The 16672-nt window shown below is 34.5% G+C and overlaps 1 long non-coding RNA gene across 1 annotated transcript; it reads left to right on the top strand.

The window, feature by feature from the left end:
- The first annotated feature begins 2092 nt into the window (after positions 1-2092).
- Positions 2093-15973, top strand: LOC114073738. Its single transcript, XR_003574378.1, has 3 exons — positions 2093-2243; positions 14601-14775; positions 15336-15973. It is a non-coding gene; the product is annotated as an uncharacterized LOC114073738 (long non-coding RNA).
- Positions 15974-16672: the final 699 nt, after the last annotated feature.

Genomic DNA, 16672 nt, shown 5'->3' on the forward strand with positions numbered 1-16672 from the left:
GATCGCTTCTGTGGGAAGCTTGTTTCAGTGCTTGACCATCTTTCAGTAAAGAACCTTTTCCTAATCACCAGTCTGAACTCCCCTGATGCAGCTTTAAGTCATTCCCTGGAGATCTGTCAACAGATACCAGAGAAGAGATCAGCATCTCCCCTTCCACTCATGAGGAAGTTGTAGATAGCAGTGAGGTCACCCCTCAGACTCCTCTAAGCAGAACAAACCTAATATTCTAAGCTGCTCCTCATAAGCTATGCTCTGTGGTCCTTCCACTACCTTTCTTGCTCTCCTTTGAACACATCCTAATATTTTTATGTCCTTCTTATATTGTGGAATCCCAAACTGCACACAATGGCAGAGATGAGGCTGCACCAATGTTGAGTTCAGCAGGATAGCCCCTTCTTTCTCTCAAAAGGAATTAATACTCTTCATTGGCCAGAGAATATATTTTCAGAGTACCCAAGAAACATTGCCCTTATGATTAGACATTTGTAGAAGGAATGGAGCCTACTGAGTATCTGACATATTTCTTGTATCTTAATTTGTTTGCTTTTCTTAAAAAATGCATATTCAAAGGAGATCTAACTTTGGCCTGAATTTTAATTCAGATGTTTCCAAGCCAAACTCTATGGAAATAATTGCACCAGTGTTTTTTTCAGTTGTTTGGGGTTTGGATTTTTTTTTTTTTAATGAGATAAACAACACTTTATTTCTAGTATTGAAACAGTTATTTTCTAAGAGGTTGACTGTTTGTACTGATTTGTACTACAGTTGATTTATTGGCCAAAGCCTTCAGATAATGTTGTTTTCCTGAAAAAAATAAGATCAAGAATATGGAAAAACACTTGTCGAAATGAGTACCAAATTGAGGAGGTCAAAGAGGAGGTGGGTTTGCTTGTGACTGATCAAAAGTAAATGCACTTTACAATGAAAAAAAAAAAACACAGGTTGTTTCAGGTTTTTCAGGCTTTGGGGGGTGTTCTTTGTTGGTTTTTTTTTTGTTTGTTTGTTTGTTTGTTTGTTTTGCTTTTTGAGTGTTTGGGTTTTTTAAACAGAGTAAAAAATATAACTATAAAATCTAAACATTTAGTAGATTGCTGCTCCTGAAATAATTACCTTTCTAACAAATGAACATCCTTTCATTATTTATTTGTCTGAACCAAAATTGCTTGTTTACAGGATGATGCATTTAAATATTACCCTGCATCCCACAAATTCTCAGCACAATAAAAAAACAAACAAACAAATGAACAGGTTTTTTCACGGTCAGGCTTTCCTTTGTCCAAAATAATAAGAGACATAATTGTCATTTTTCTTTCTAGTTTTAAAACAAGAACATTTTATTGTGTACTGAGTCTACAGTAAAGCACTCTTTTAAATTACAGTAATTACAAATTAAATTACAGTAATTACAAAAAAAAAAATGCTGTGACTACCCAATGCAGCTTTCAAACACAGATACACTGACTAGCATGGTGTAGGTGGGAGACCACAGGGCAGCGTATTGTGAATAATTACTCCTTTAAAGATTAATGTGTTTGCACATCATAGTTTACTCAGCAGCAAGTAAGGTCTTACTGAACAAGGCAGAATTATTTTGCCTCTGCTGCTTTAAGTGTAAGATAGTATTCACTGTGAGTTAGTTATTCTTTCTCCTGTGTGGCAAATGTTTACTAACGGATCCTTTTTATGTGTATATGTATTTGATAGATTACAAATTATTTTCATTTAATACCTTTTTTTCTGAAGGAAAACAGGATTTGCTTTAATATCTGTGCTGGCTATCCAAAGCCTCTGTGGGTTAAATACCACTGTTTCTTGGTTTGACTTTGCATTCACTGCCATGGGATCAGGATGATTGTCTGAAAGCACCCAATTTACTCAAGGCAGAGTTCCAAGTAATCAAACATCTTTGTGAGATACTTCCAGAAAATATCTAGCAGGTGTCAGCAGCTGTGTAACACTGCTGGGAAGGCACTGGAGGTGGATGGCAAAAAGCATGCTCGCAATTGAGGTTACTTCTTCAAAGATTAACTTTAAAACCTAACAAGATTCCCTAAATAACATGTGCATGAATATATATCCATATATATGGATATTAGCAGTTGGATCCAGCTGGGTTCTGGATTACTTCAAATCATCCCACTGACTTAAGAGGAACTGCCCAATAAAAAATTCCATCAAAACTGCCCAGATGATTTCAGCATTAGTCTTTAAATGTCTTCTTTGGAGCTATCTTCCTTATAGAGGTGCAGTATTTGCACTGCTTTGTACTTACTTACACTACGAAAAAAATCCTGCAGCCTATTAACTTTAGCAAGACAATAAACCTAATCTCAAGCTATCAGCATCCAGGATCAGAAAAAATGTTTAAATAGATCTGGTTTACAACTCAGGCAGACTTACTTAGTTTATCCGCTGGATTCAGAGGGCCTAGTACAAATTTCACGGCAGGCTGAAAGATCTCATCGAAAATGCTTTTGTTTGCTATGGCAACAAAAGATATCTGCTAAACTTCGGAACTGGCATAACAAAACAATACAGAAAGAATCATCTAAATATTCCTTCTGTCATTTTAATAATTCTTCTTGGGGAACAGGTGCACATGTAAGATGCTGCAGTGCTGTAACTATTGACCTGGGTCAGCCAACTGAGACAAAAAAACTACCCACAGCAAACACTTCCTTTAGAACCACCATGGCTCTTTTACAGTTTCTCTAAAACTATTCTCTATAAGCCTTATGCGTTAGTAAAATCTTAATTATTGTAAGAATTATCTTAATTCTGGGAAGCAGGATTTGCACTGCAATCACTTTTTATGAAAGCTCCAGAAAGCAGTTATGGTGCAGCCATTCATTTGTTGCTTGTAAACTAAAAAGAGTACCAGAGACCTCTCTCCCACTCCCCCACAACCTTCTGAAATACTTTCTGAAACACTTTTTCCTACCACAAGCAAAGCAATTTCTAAATTTACAGCCTTTTAGGTTTGGAAATCCTATAGTGCAGTCACCCCTCCTCCCATCTAAACTAATCTCTCCAGAAAGATAAACTATTGAATTATAGCTAGGCTTGTGTAAGAGATGGAAAAGATTCAGTGACTATTACTAAAGTACTGTAAATAAACCTTGTGAAACTCATGTCACAACCATTTTATTATTGCATATGTGATCTCAGTGAATTGATGCACATTCTCTAAAGACCTTCTGTCTCCCTCCTATTTTCTATGACCTCTTTTTTAAGACTGTCCTTTTCTAACGACTTGCCTTCTGACTTGCAGGTTTGATAGGGGTGGCAGTATTTTGCAGACCTTAACTTGCAAATCTGCCTTCAAACATAAGGTAAATGAAAGTAATTCATATACCACTACGTTTTCTTTTTCCTTCTTTCCACTTTTGTCAGAAAATAATACCAATTTACAGTTGCTAATTACTGGAAAAAAGAAAATCATGAGACAGAGGCTGATATTAATGCAGGAAAATAAGGTTTTTGACTGCAAAGACACAAAGAATTAGACTTTGTTTTGAAATCATCTTTTTCTTCCCTAAATATACCAACAGTACAAAAGTACAAAGAGGAAAACTGCTCTTCTAATTGATTTTGAGGCTTGCTTGTTTCATTTTGGGGTTTGAAGTTTTTTTGCCCTTTTTGTTTTTTTTTTTTGAGAAAATGGGCAGTTGTGAGCCTTAACATAGTATAAAAATGATACTTCAGTTGCACAATAACATCTCCCATTCCCACTTGCAGAGCACAGCATATGACCTGTAATCATCAGTTCTCAGTTGGAAGCCCACACCACTTTCACTTGACAAATACTTTTCTTTGTTGCTGTCTTCTTCTTTTGTGCTGATATATGTGGTTGGGAAAAGACTTAGGGAGCAATTGTTCATCACAACACTTTCATTAGATATACAGCCACTCAAACAGACTTTCTGACCTCTGATATACTGAGTCCTGACACTGAGGAAGCCTTTAATAGAATTTCTTCTGACAATCTAGAAATAGCAATATCCCTTTTTTTTTGCACAAAAGCCATGTCAATTAACACAAGTACTTATATTCAAAGAAAATACATGAAAAAGGCAATGCCAACCTGAAGTTTGAAGCTCTTTACATAAATCACATCTTCCTAGATGGTGCTTTCTCTCCTTTAACTGTACTTCTGTGTACCCATTGCATAATCTAGAGTACATGGTGGAGTGGGATGCTCAGCTTTTTCTCTAAAGCAAGACACATAATTACAGCTAGCAAAATCAGAAGAATCAGTTAACAGATCCTCTGAATTTGTGTGCTCTACTCATCTTACTTTTCCTACCTCTGGCATCATTTAGTAGTCTTTGTTTTCTTCATATCTCTTCTTCATATTTCTGCATCATCTTCAATAACTGCCACTTTTGAATTAATTGTTAATACATTTTTACTTGCAAAATAACATTACTTTTTTTTATGGAGAAATTTTATCTTGAACCAAATCTAGTAAAGTGGTTGAGAAGCCATGTATAGAAATGCTGTTTCTCTTTTCTTGGTTTTTTCTACACTTCCAATATGAGTTCAAGGGGTGTGTAGCTACAGAAGAATAGTTAAAGGTTATCAGATCTTGCATTCATATTTCTTACTTCTGCCTATAATCAGGTCTTCCCACATCACTTGGGGTCACCACCATCATACTAAATAGCAGAGCAGAATGAAGTTACACCACAAACTTTGATTACCAAGAAAAAGAGAGAAGAAAAAATAAACTGTTAATGTTATAAACACTTCTTGTGTATTTCTATATTCCTTTTAAGCAGGCACTGATAACAGTATCTTTACTTTTGGGTTCATTTTTCAGTGAGCCGCAATGTCAGTTCAATGGTATTATACTGAATCAAGGCAGCAAACTTCAGCATTTTGCTTTCGCCATAAGTGAAAATGCTAGGGCTTCTTGCCGTTCTAGTAAATGACACAGCCAATATTATTGAGCAATAAGAAAAGACTTATTAGCTAAGAATAAAGAAAGTAAATGCCTTCATAATGTATTTTTTCCCTTTGCTGGGATTTTTTTTCTTTCATTGGTGTTTATCTTCCCAGAAGTGACCAGGAAAGACAGACTGCAATGAGCTTGGTTTTAACAAAATTCATAAGTATAAACAAATGTTACATGCTAAATAGAAGCATAAAAAACCTGAAAAATACTTCCCTTTTCTCATGAAAATAATTATTATTGCATCAAACATAGCCTTACTCACTGCAGGATGGAAACATAATGCAGATAAACAGTTATGCCAATGGCTCCGTCAGTGGTTGCTAATTGTGTCCAGTGTCTCAAAGGCAACCATATTAGCCAAATCCCAGAAGCTCTTTGGCCTCACCTCCAAGGAGAGGCAAAACAACCAGAGGGAGAGTGGTCAATGAATCTTTCTATATATGCCTTACAAAAAATAGAAACCTATGCAGGTTCAATGTATTTTCCAAAACCGAAATATTTCTTGCACTATTTCATGAGAATTTTGTTTATGTTTGTTCTCTTGGAAAGGGTTTGAAGAGAAAAATATAAACAGAGAGCTGAGGTATAATATTATGGAGGTTTTAATTACATTTACTTGGGTTTTCTTCCCACAGGAAGCTGAGAGAAACCAGATGGTTAGTTACACTACTGTAGATAGTCAACAAGCTCTTGTACAGTGAATGAAACACCATGAAAGATAATACCAAACTGGTAGCCAATGTTCTTATCAGTAATCTAACATGTAATCAAACTTGAAGGCAAACATTATAAATGTAACGAAGATAATCCTTTTTAGCACATGTTGACATCATTTTCATTCCCATAGACATTTATGGACTCTGTTTTCCTGAATAGAAAGGGAAAATACCAGAACTTAACAGACAGCAAAATGCTGTCAGAAAGAGCTAAAAATTTATCAAGTGTAGTTTGGCTGGCATTGTAGAATTTTGATTTTTCTCTCTTCTCACTCTTCAAATATTTTTGGATAAACTTTGAGGTCTTGTCATGCATTAAGTTTAGCGGGTATTTTAGGAACATACTTTCCATAATCACCTTGGTTTGAAGGCAAAATTGCTTAACTTATATATTAAATAAACCTTTCTTGGATTATTTTACTTTATTATTTTTCTTGAAATTGAGACAGGAATCTCTTTTATCTGATTGTGATTCCTTAGTGAAGATATTTGTGCCTTAGAAATGGATAGATCATTTCACTGGCTTTATCTCCCTGTTTCAAAAGACTTATTTCAAGCCTCTAAACAAGCCATAAATCATAAAACCTAGGATTAAAAAGAACAACAACAAATCACTTAAGAGAAAATAAGTCTTTCCAGTGAAACAAACAAAAAAAAAAACTTCTCTAGTTTCCTGGTCTAGGCAAACTGTCATTTATTGAGGCTAAAAATTAAATAAATTTCTGGTCTAGAAAAATGCTGTTTATTGAGGTTCTTGTAAATAATTTCTTTTTCTGGCAAATGCTCTTCCTACAAGTCCATATAAACTACCAGAATACTATTTCTTCACCTTCGGTAAACTCAATAACATCCCTTTTGAAGTTTCCTACTTTCTCTAATCTCAATAATCAGAAGCATGTATTGTCCATCACAGAAAAAGTCAAATGCTCCTCTCCTTCTCTTACACAGTGTGCTTTGCTCTATATTTCAAACTACTCTTCTTCTGGAACTATATTTTCATTAATTGAACTATACATATTTTATTCCTTTTCTTTACACAGATGTAAATTTTTTCTAAATGCATTAACAATGTGCTGATATATATTCAAAGCCATAACACAAAAAAATATATTAAAATTACCTATTATTCTTGGTATTGGAGTAGCATTGGATTATGAGAAAACTTTGCTAAACTAGAAAGTATCACTGTAGAATCCTTTTTTTAAAATTCACTGTATCTGTTAAAACTATCCAATATGCTGTCATGCACAGCTGTCAGGTATCTACAGTTATAGGGACAAATAACCAAACTTTTAGCTGTCCTTTTGAAAAGTGCTTTTACAGGTATTCAGGGAATTCCACTTAGTTCAACTGAATAAATGACCTCATTAAATTTAATAACATAAAATTCCCTTTATTACAAAGAGATTGAACAATTTTGTTGGCAAAGGATTTCTTGTCTCATGAGTAGTGATCCCTACCTTCCATTGAGAAATACTGATATTATATCTCATACCAGAATAATTACAACTTAATTCTTTATCCAGAAATTGATTCATTTGTCTTGAAAAGGAACCAAGACCATAAAAATCTGTTAGGTTTTTACGCTAATCTGTACAATGTTTCTAGTTTGCAGTTAAGGCTTGTGACTTGGCTGCATCCAGATGGTTCATTCCTTAAAACTGAGCAAAACTGACCATGAGTTAAGATCCATTTAAAAACAGTCAGGCATGTATACACACGAACATATGTGTACCCATGCAAAAACATCTTGCTGTAGGCGTTCCCTAGGCAATAATTTTTGTCGCACTATAGTAGCTGCAGAAAAGGTCACATTAGGGTCTGAGGCTTGGAGGCCATTAAACGATGACTCAGAGCTGCCCTTCAGCAAAATTCTAACAGATTTGAAGCTATCAGTTTTACCAGATATAAACTTCTAACAAAAAAAAAAAAAATCAGATTCAGAGAGTGCAATATCATCCCACAACCATTTCTGCTCTACTTCTTGGATAAAGTATTCCAACATCCTTAGTTTAACACAAAAATTTTGAGTTGGTTTCCTCTTCCTCAAAACTTCATTCTGAGATTTTGAAAGCATTTTTTTAACCACTCCTGAGGATAAGACTAGTGAGAGAGGCACAGATTTGACTCTCTGAAAAGAAATTTTGCTGATATTCTCTCTGAGAAGTTTCAAATACTCTTTTAAGAGTTTTAAAATTTCTTACCAAGATGCAAAGATTTAAATACCTTTTACTTTATATGGGTAATCTTAACACTCTGCCAGGGTATTGTCTTCTTGGTTGTCTAACTCATCAGAAAATAAAACTTCTGAAATTTGTGTACTCTGAAAATGTTCCTCCTCTCATAGCTTCTACAGATGGCCAGACTACGCAGTAACAGCTTCTCAAAGCAGCTCAGATATATTCAATCAAAACTGAAGTTTTCATGCAGTGTTGACTCCATGTTGAACTGAACAAGTTTATTCCCACACATGAGCAGAAAACCAGTCCCTCTTCCATTAGCTGTGTACTTCATAAAATAAGGAATCTGGGGGCATGTTAGGGAGAGAAAATATTGCACAAAGTACCTTTTAAAGTTGGAATCAGGAAGAGGAACACAACTGCAAAAATATAGAAGGTTTAAGGTAGTTTGGCTAAAAGGCAGTTCATTATTGTGTAATTGAGCACAGATGAAACGAATTCAAACAGCATAATTTTCAAGATCATACAATGAGGATGAGATGTCAAAAGCAACTATGGAGATTAAACGTCTAGATAAGCAAACCAGAAGAAACATCTGGAGTAATAAAATCAGTAAAAAAGCCAAGATGGATATGGGGATCCTGGAAAAAGGAAGACTAAAAGAAGACAGCAGTATTTCCAGTACAATGGGCTGGAGTATGGAACTTGGAAGAGGAGATTAAGTACAGAAAATAGGCATTGCTTTGCAAAGCAGAAAGGAAACATCACATAATGAAGTGAAAAACAACAACAAAAAAATACAGTTTGGAAATGAGAATAACTGAGGGACTAATAGAAAATAATCAGAAAATATTGTACCCACTAGCTTATATTAACCAAGAGAAACAAATGGGAAGAATCTGTTTTCCCACTCACTATTGAGACTACTCACAAGTAAGATTACAATTCTCATTCCTTCTCTGACATGACACAGAAACACTATGAATTTCTGGCAAATTTTCTTGTGAGGTGTGGTTTTTATATGGCTTTTGATGGAAAATTACCTAACGATACCGAATTTAAACGTCAGTGTTTACCTGGATCACACAAAACATAGCACTGGACCAACTATCAGGAAAAAATTACGTCTGTCCTAGCTGAAACCAGGACACTCACTCAAAAAATGCAGTTTTTATTATGAATGCGTCTTCCAGCTTCAAAGTTGTCACTAAAAACTACACATGTATTTGAGAAAACTTTTGGGAAAAGTATCAACAATTGAGCTACAAGCTTATCTTACAACCTGGAAAGATTTTAGCTGCATGGACAACAAGCACTCTGCTATCATGTATTATAATTTTATCTTTCACAACAGATCTTGAACTTATTGTAGGGTATTAGAAAATGTTTTTTTTATTTGTGTATGAACCTCTATTGAGCCAAATTTTGGTGAAATATTGTGTATTAAATATCTAATTACACAATTATGAAGGCCCAGGAGCCAGTCTTGGGTCTGTTGTATCAGAAATTCAGTTATTTTTTTCCTAGTTCTAAACACTCATTTTATCTTCATGCTTTAGTAGAATGCAAGTCAAATACAGTTGCTACTCCTCCTATGCAGAGAGTCCAGTTATCTACCTTTCTATAGATTCCTCTAATTTATGGACCCATCTTGTATTTTCTTATATTCACTGCCTCAAGACTGAATTTTTAGGTCTTGCACTTTGAGCCTGAGACTTGCAGAACTGCCTCACACAGGATGAACAGAAAAAGGGTTACAGTCATAAAAAGAAAAAAAGCAACAAAAAAATGAGATGAAAACACACAAAACCAAACAAAGAAATTACAAAACCCAACAGCAACAGTAACAAAGAAACAGAAAGTTGCTACATGTTTTTGATGTAAGCATCCTCTAGAGGAGACAAAGAATTTCAGAGAGAGAATTCTGAATTTTTTTCTTGTAGGACATAGTGATAAAGGGAAAAAATGATCCTAACTTAGAATTTTAGGAACTGACAGATGAAACTATAAATACAGCAACTGCTTATCTTGTGCTACATATGTATTCTAAAACCTGTAAACAACCTGGCCTTTCAATCCCTTCTTCCTCAGAAGCTTTGAAATAAGTGTCTTACAGAGAAAAAATCAAGTGCTGTGAAGTCACAGGAAGTAGAAACACTGTACAGCAAATTCAGAAGTCTTTTTGTAAACTCTTTACAAAAACCTGCAGTGGCAAAAGTCTTTTATGATAGTTCAGGCTTATCTATAGCTATCAAGACTGCCCAATGGTCAGGATAGCACTTGCACGACAATGAACAAATACAGATGCTTCTTCATTTGCAGTATCTAATCTGTCTCAAGTGAGTTTTACTTTGCTATGTAGTAATTTCAAAAAAATTTGAGGGAGACTAAATTTTCCTGACTCTGTTTACTCCACCTGGATCTTCAGCCTGCCAAAACATACCAAACTGAAACCAGTGTTCAGTTTGTTCAGTAGAAGAAAAATCATTTGTGCACATTGAAGTGAGGAATTAATCTTATGGATCTTTTCCAACCTAAACTATTCTATGATTCTATGATTCTTTTTTTTTCTAAAGTATACACATGGGTGCCACGATCTCCTCCAGGATTTTTCAGGGTCTGCCTGACTATAGCTCTTCAACTGGTCTAGCTCCAGTCACTTCCCAGGAGTTGCAGCTGCATTATCATTCAATAGGTGGATAAGAAACTTTCTATCCCTCTTAGACACCTGAGAGCAACACCCTAGAATTTTGCAGCTTGTTTTTGTCTTACCATGGTGTTGCATATGCAAAAAATTTTAAATTTCAGTGCTATTTAGATGCCCAGTATAGGAAAATGTCTTTCAGGTAATGATCAAGTAGCAGGAAAAGCTAAGGACAGACCTAATCATTGCCCAGTTTACCATGCATCAGTCTTCAAAAAACCAGCACATCTGCTATTCCTATAGTAATGATTCCCTGTAGAGGGAAAGTTCCCAGGATGTTCCTTCCTGTCTTCTCTAGCATTGCCTCAGGAGCAGCAAGTAAGACCCACCCATGATGGCTGTGAATTTTAATTCATTTAAGTAATTGAAGATAACAGGATTAAAAACACACAATCCCCACTGTGTGCAAACTTTGAAGGAAAAAAAAAAACAAAAACAAAACCAAACAACAAACAACCAATTAAGCAACAGATTTTGGAACGCTGTAATTTTGAGTAGAAAAATAGGCATGCAGTTTACAAGACTAAAACTTGCCAAGCATGAGAATGGAAATAGCTATTCTTTAAACTATTTAAAATAACAAACTTCATTCAAGAAGAATGTCTAAATTGTAGCAGAAACTTAAATGATCAGTAAATATCTGAGAATTCATAATAGCATATGCTACACAGTCTGTACTATTATAATGTGAAGCAACAGAAAACACAAATGTGATCAGAACAAATTGTTTAGTATATCTTAGGCGATGTGTCGGCCTAAGGCAAAGCACTTCTCAGTGAGAGCCATGTTGCTTAAACACAGCTTAGATGAGGATATTTAACATGGGACTTGGGACATATCAGTTCAAATATCAGTAATTCCACAATATGGTAAATAAACATATTGCCATAATAAGAACAGTCAAAATATGTTGTATTATCAACATTTTTATTTCTTATTTTTCTTCTATATTTTGAGATAAAATCATGAGCTGGGTCTTGTAGAAGATAAAAGTATTCAGAATTCTTAATAATATTTCCTACATTTTCTCTTCTGGGAGCAGAAGTTGTACCAGATGAGCAGAAAGCTGCAAAATATTTGCTGATCAATATGAAAAATATGAGTGAAAGAATATCTACATCAATCTCACTGTACTCCAAAGTAATACAGCACTCTAGAAAAATAAATATGTACAGGACAGAACAACGTTATAGTTGTAATGCTTCAAATTATACAGCTCAACCCCATAATTCTCCTGCTGGAGGAGGGAAATCTGCCAGAGGCTAAATCTGACTGCCTCAATCAAGCAGTGACCACCAGTTTGTCAACTTAAAGGAAAAATAAACCCAACAGTATTCAAGGCTAAATTCTGACAACATCCAGGACTTAACCAACACTGATATGATTCTATTTCTACCTTTTTTTCTTAAGCATCAGACGATCTTATTTACACTCATCTGCATAAAAGATAATAATAAATTCTATGGGATAGTGTGGTTTAGAAACTTTTTTTCATATTTCAGAATCAAAAAGTGGGGTTAATTGCAGCTCCTCAGAGGCATCTACACCCTAAAATAAATACTTTCTCTGAGAAACTGCACAGCATACACAGTTCAGAGAAGGGATAATTATATCTGCACTGCAGTTCAGTAACATAGCTTCAAAAAGTCTGTGCCAGCTTTAAATGAGATATGGAGTTCTATCACCAGCCTGTTCACACCACAACAGAATATACAATGTTCATTTACCCTGCAGTATACAGTAAATACGACTGCTGCTCTTACTGTATCTATGCATCCAATGATTTCTCTAATAACATAAAACGTTCTTTGGTTTCTGCCTGGAAAATGCAAAAAAAATTAATATATGCAAAATGTGATAAAGGTCAATATCCATTTTCAAGAACAGATTCTTTTACTTGAAAACAGAAACATGAATGTGGATTTGCAAAATATAGTAGTTTTGAAGAGTAATTCCCGTAACAAATTAAACATGTAATAAAAAAGGTCATGTTTATAATATTCGTTATTATGTTTCATCCATCTGCACCTTAACTATGGTGGAAAAAAAAAAAATCTAACTGTTAGCATAGTTAGGTTAACTCAGAGCATCCCACACTGAAAAACACTTTAAAGAAATTCTTGAGACTGGCTAGCTAAACAAGACATAAATATTTTCTCTTTGGAAATTCCTGCTTTCTATATTTCATTTTGTAGTGAATATAAATGAAGACATATATAGCGCATATTTCAGAAAAATTCCCTAACTTTTAAATGTTTGAAGATAAAAACCCTCTCACATAAATATTTAAGAATAAAAATATAAAAGTCTAATATTTTTCAAAATACTAGAAAGGAACATAAGCCAGCAGCGTGCCCATGTGACCATCTGTTTGTTTTGTAGGGCTGGAACAGCTCCACCACAGCACAGGGTTTGCACAGCACCATGTCTGCTGAAAAACCGACTCTGGAGAACATGCCCAGCATGCAGCTGGGATGACTAGAGCACATCATCCCTCCACTTACTGTGCAGTACCTTCATCAAACTCTGATCTGAAAAGTCCTGGTCTGTTTCCTGCCACCACAGCACAGTATATCTGTCTTCACTCAGGAGAGAAGGAATGAGAACAACTATGCTGTCATTAATAGTTTCTATATTTAAACCTGAGGGGATCTTTAGACATAGCTATGAGTGAAAAATTCTTTATTGTAAAGAATTCTGATTCCCCTGGTAGAAAGTTGGTGGTTCTGAGAAAATCTCAGTCTGCCCCATGGTTAAGGCAGAGAACTCTGATACTGAGATGGAAGATATTTGGAATATATTATATTTACATTCAATCAGCAAGGATATAAAAACATATTATTTTAAAAATGTAAATCAATGCAAGATTTATTTTTTTAATAGCTTCAATTCATAAAATTAACAATTTATTTTTTCTTGTTGACATACCCAAAGGTAAAATCCCTATGACAGAGCAATTGAAGCCTATTAAATACCACTTTTGTTTTCTGGAATACATATTAAGAATAATTTAATTATGTTGGGGAATATAACTGAGATTCAAGTAAAAGTGTGATTGTATGAATTTATGAAATATTATTATGGAATAGTATGACTATTTCCAAATGGCTACGTTTTTACTGCTTTGAAGGTTTACCAGGTTCAAAAAAGAGGCTAAACAAAACACTCATTTTAATTAAACAAGATTATAAAGATATGGAGAGAATGATCAAAGTTAATAATTTTAAATTTTAACAACCACAAATAATGTCAATTTACATTCAACAGATGGAATAGCAGCCTAAACAATTATAGGGAAAAATAAACCTAATTCTCTTATTGCAGTACAGGATTTTTTTCTATGCTATGTCAGATCTAAAATTGGCAGTGAATAGTTTGCCAATACTGCCTTTCCAGTGTCTGTATCTTGCAAATCTAGGAAAATCAGATAGGCAGTTCTGCACCAGAACTAGAAATATAATATTGGAAACAACTTCTAAGTGGACATTTTAGAAGCATTACATATTGTAATGAGTTTGTCCACAGATGTTTTAAAGGCTGAACTACACGCAGGAATCCAAGCAAGTAAGCTTTAGTCTTCATACTCAATTGACTGGAGCATTATTCTTCCTAATTTTCTGTTTTTTAACGGCGCCTTTGAGGAAAGATTTTTCAAACACATAGTTCCAACATCCGGCACATATATGTTTTAATAGATTAGGAAAGTGTCAGCATTTCTGAAGAACTGGGTTTTACCTAAAAATCAGGCCAAGAAATTCAACAGTCAGGAGACTTAAATTTAGCAAAATTAACCTCGATACAGTTTTAAACGTTCTCTATATTTTACATAAATCACATGAGCTTTTCCGTATCACTGGGGCCTTCACTGAGGTATGTTACAAATTCATTTTCCCATCCCAGGGGCACTGGTGACTGTTCATAACTCCTTATTGCAGTTCACTGTCTCCTCAATTACCCTGCTGGTAGGGCCTTTCCCCAAGCTCATCATTGGACTGATCAAGGCTAAATCAATAACATTTTCTTTCTTCCTTTCTCTAAATTAGGGAGAATGACACCAGTAAGTAATTTTGTGGACCAGCAAACATCTCCATCTACAGGACAGAGACAGCAAAATGTAACACAGACAAGATTTTATTTAGTCTTCTAATTTGTGCTTCTTCTATAATTAAAACCTATACATTTTATCTTCATTAGGCCATGAAACTGCCTTTCTGTCATGTAAGCAAGGAAAATCATATGCTTCATTTTCAGATAATTAGTGTATGCTTTGAGAATCTGGAACTGAAGTCTAATAGAGTTTAGAAACTTTAAGAGAGCAATAATCATCATGAATTTCAAAGCCTGCAATGTTGCTTTCCTAGTAGAAAATGTAGTTTATATATGCCATTAAAGAAGGCCATAAATACACCTGCTGGAACTCACTCACATGGGCAGGTATCATACCAGTGAGTCAGAAAAGGGTCAGCTGATGACTCAGTCCCATTTTTCTTTCTCATTTGATTGATTTTTCATCATCATAGAAAAATCACAGTTAAGACACTGTTGAAGAGAGATGTATGTTGAGGACCTGATGATGTTCCAAGTCCTGAGCTGACTTCTCTTAGCATCTATACAGATAAGCTGAACACAGAACTCATAATTCAGAGCTTTCATATGCTAGACAATTCTAGGTGGCTCTTGGACTAATCATTACTCAAAAAAGATGGAAGTCTACTATACTGCCAAATTAAGAGTTCAATTTAAAGCGTCAAGTATATATATGCATTTCCTTTTCTTAGGTATCTAGAAGCATGACCACTTCTGAATCTAGAAGAATCGAGTAACAATTTGACAGCAACAAGTACTTTCCAATAATCCTGGATTAGTGTGAAGTGTGAAACTTGCACAGACTGCGAACCTTGACAGTGGGAAAGATGCTGCCAGAATTAAGTTTTTCTCTACCACTTTTATTTGGTTCTTCTTGTGAATGGATCTCTAAATCATTAAACAAATCTCCCACAATGCTTTTTCTTATTCTAGACACCACCTGGTTGTATTCAGAGGATGATGTAGGATTGCTTAATAAAAGTGAATGCTGTCTGTATAATTCTTCTTCATTTATAATTTGGAAGGTTATCTGGAAGCCAAGTAGGAAGAAAACAAATTTAAGGGAGGTCTAATGATTTAAGTAACCACTAGTACCATATGGAACTGGATTTTAGTTTTATTTCTGCTGCAAAGTAGGTGTAAGTGAAGTGGTATATGGTTTATTTGAAGTAAATAATGCTTATTCTGTGTAGGTAGTAGTCTTTTTACCTTGAAAACGAGAATAATTGTCTGTCTCACTGAAACAGATGATGTAGTTCATCCTCAAATATTTTGTTCTTTCACTTCCCTACACATATTGAGTGCATTTTATGATCAAAAAAACTTGAAATGTGTCAAAAGAGATATCCACATTTCAACTTCTTTTATTCTTTTCAACTGGAAGGTATTTGGAACATTTTTAAAGGTCTGCAAGTAAATGAATAAATAAAAAATTACAGAGAGCATTTTAAGTGTAAAGATTGAGGAGAAATGGTAAGATTACTGGGGAAAAAAAACCAAAAAGCAAAAAAAATAAACAAACAAAATAAAAACAAAACAATAACAACAAAAAACCCCACACACATTTTATATAAAAGTTAAAATAACCCGAGAATTTCATAAATCCAGTGGAAGCTTCTGGTAACAGAGCATTTTTAATTCTGAAGGCAAAAAATATTCTTAGAAGTCAAATAGAAAATTAACACAAATTTTTTTTTTTTAAACTATTGTAATTTAAATTCTCCTGCAGTTTCTAGCTGCCAAGGAAACTGAAGTCTCTCTGAAACCTTCATAAATGTCTCTTGATGATGCGAGTTTGTATTCCCCTTATCCACTGAAATGTTATTCCAAATAAGTATTACCCCAAGGATCTAAAACTTCATCACTAATATTTTGATTTTGATGCACAAAAGCTGCCAAATGAATGGCTTATGTTTAAGTGACAACTTTAAAGAAAAGAAATTCAATGTCTTTATGATACAACTAAGAACTCTTAAATCAGCAATAAAGCAGCATCTTGCTTCTCTTATTTAGAATAAAGAGCATTATA

The sequence above is a fragment of the Empidonax traillii genome, unplaced genomic scaffold (genome assembly GCF_003031625.1).
Source record: "Empidonax traillii isolate 1590-97213 ecotype Southwest subspecies unplaced genomic scaffold, ASM303162v1 scaffold4:size3804566, whole genome shotgun sequence".
Classification (NCBI taxonomy): Eukaryota; Metazoa; Chordata; class Aves; order Passeriformes; family Tyrannidae; genus Empidonax; species Empidonax traillii.